Source organism: Herpailurus yagouaroundi, unplaced genomic scaffold (genome assembly GCF_014898765.1).
Source record: "Herpailurus yagouaroundi ecotype Mexico unplaced genomic scaffold, PumYag 202, whole genome shotgun sequence".
NCBI classification, from domain to species: Eukaryota; Metazoa; Chordata; class Mammalia; order Carnivora; family Felidae; genus Herpailurus; species Herpailurus yagouaroundi.
In genome coordinates this window covers 6,553,729-6,556,100 of record NW_024412433.1, presented here as the reverse complement: position 1 = coordinate 6,556,100, position 2,372 = coordinate 6,553,729, and the positions used below count along the sequence as shown (strand labels likewise).

General features: G+C 52.5%; 1 pseudogene; it reads left to right on the top strand.

Annotated features, from left to right (window-relative positions):
* The first annotated feature begins 1,053 nt into the window (after positions 1-1,053).
* LOC121014285 (UDP-glucuronosyltransferase 1-6-like) lies at positions 1,054-2,139 on the top strand (annotated as a pseudogene).
* Positions 2,140-2,372: the final 233 nt, after the last annotated feature.

Here is a 2,372-nt window from a genome sequence, read left to right as displayed (position 1 = left end):
AGCCTGACGCGGAGCTCAAACCCAAGAACTGTGAGATTGTGACCTGAGCCAAAGTCAGACACTTAACCGACTGAGCCACCCAGGGGCCCCAAGAGCACATATCTTTAGCATTAGATTCTGTCTTCTGATAGAACAGACAACTCCAAACAATGGTGGTTTGCCCAGAGTGTGGGGGGCAGTTGTATCAGACTCTTCTGTGCCCACTCGGCTTCCTGTGGCCCACCTTCTAATCCAGCTGTTGCTGAGGTAACCGGGCCACCAGGATGGGGACTGGGCAGCTGTGTGGTGTGTCAAATCGTGAGTTTGGCATCTGTTGACACGTCCCTTCTGAGAAAAGCTGAGGAAGTAGAGAATTACTAATAGCTATTCATGCACGGACATCGTCGCCTTGCTGTGGAATCCAGACAGCTCAGGACGGAGGATTGCCACCAGCCTCCAGGGGCCTCCCAAGCTGTCCTCAAAGTGTGACTGACCAGCCTCCAGGGGCCTCCCAAGCTGTCCTCAAAGTGTGACTGAGTTTGGGAAGGAGAGGCACAATGGTGGAGAGAAAGAGAAAACTAAACCTAGGGTTCAGGTGAAAGCTGGTAAGGGGCCCCATTGGCTCAAGTTCGCCGTGTGTATGAAAATGGTTAATATTAATTTAGGTTCTTTTATTTTTTTTTTTAAATTTTTTTTCAACGTTTTTTATTTATTTTTGGGACAGAGAGAGACAGAGCATGAACGGGGGAGGGGCAGAGAGAGAGGGAGACACAGAATCGGAAACAGGCTCCAGGCTCTGAGCCATCAGCCCAGAGCCTGACGCGGGGCTCGAACTCACGGACCGCGAGATCGTGACCTGGCTGAAGTCGGACGCTTAACCGACTGCGCCACCCAGGCGCCCCAATTTAGGTTCTTTTAAAACAAAGGGCAAAATTCAGAGCCAGGAGAGGTAGGCAAGGGCTGTGAAGAGCAGTGGTTAGTTGAGGGAAAGTAGCCGGCAGCCCTGAAGCTGAGAGATCGTAAACTATTTATCCTTGTTGCTGCCTGTATCTGCCCCCCCCCCTGCCCCCCGCGATGGCCTGCCTCCCCCATGCGTTTCAGAAAGTTTCCGCAGGGGTTTTCCTCTTAGCGCTTTGGAGTGAGGTGGTAGGTGACAAGCTGCTGGTGGTTCCTCAGGATGGAAGCCACGGGCTCAGTCTGAAGGACGCAGTTGAACTTCTCAGTGAGAAGGGACATGACGTGGTAGTGCTGGTGTCAGAGGTCAATCTGCTTCTGAAGGAATCCAAACACTACACGAGAAAAATCTATCCAGTGCCATTTGACCGGGAAGAGCCGGAGCACCGTTTCTGATCTTTTGGAAACAGTCACTTCACTGAGAGGTGGCTCCTGAACCCTGCTGTGAGGGAGGACAGGAATACCATGATTGTTACCAACACTTCGCCAACTGCTAGAGCCTCCTGGAGGACTCGCCACCTTGAGTTTCCTCAGGGAGAGCAAGTTCGACACCCTCTTCACAGACCCAGCCCTGCCCTGTGGGGTGATCTTGGCAGAGTACCTAGGCCTGCCCTCCATGTATCTCTTCAGGGGCTTCCCACGCTCCTTGGGGCACGCAATCAGCCAGAGCCCAAACCCCGCATCCTACATTCCCAGATGCTACACTCAGTTCTCACACCGGATGACCTTCCCCCAACGGGTGGCCAACTACCTCGTTCGTTACTTGGAGACCTACCTTCGTATTCAAAGTATGAAGACCTTGCATCCAATATCCTCAAGAGAGATGTGCACTTACCCACCTTGTATCGGAAGGGCTCCGTCTGGCTGTTACGATACGACTTTGTGTTCGAGTATCCCAGACCAGTCATGCCCAACATGGTTTTCATTGGAGGGACCAACTGCAAGGAAAAGGGAGTCCTGTCTCAGGTCAGTGGCTTTGTTTCTCTTTGATCGCTCTGTGTGTTCACGGGCAGACATCGTTCTCACGTGCACAATCTTCCCTCATGCATTTGGCTCTTTAAGCCAACCTGGGAGGGCTTCCTGAGGAAGGGGATGCCAGGCTCAGAGTGGACTGGCATGGAGGGGGTCAGAGGCTGAGGTTCTGAACGATGGAGAGGCTTTGAATGAAGACAGGGTACATGCGTGGCAATAACAGGTGGTATCTTTAGCGAGGTTGTCTGGGGACAGTCATAGAATCATAGAATGAGTCTTGGAAATTTCCAGTCCAGACCCTACACCTACCTGCCGAAGAAACAGGTGAAGCCTTGACCAAGAGGACACAGAGCTGAGGGGTGCCTGGGTGGCTCAGTTGGTTAAGTATCTGACTCTTGATTTCAGCTCGGGCCACGATCTCATGGTTTGTGAGGTAAAGCCTTGGGTAGGGCTCTGCGCTGACAGAG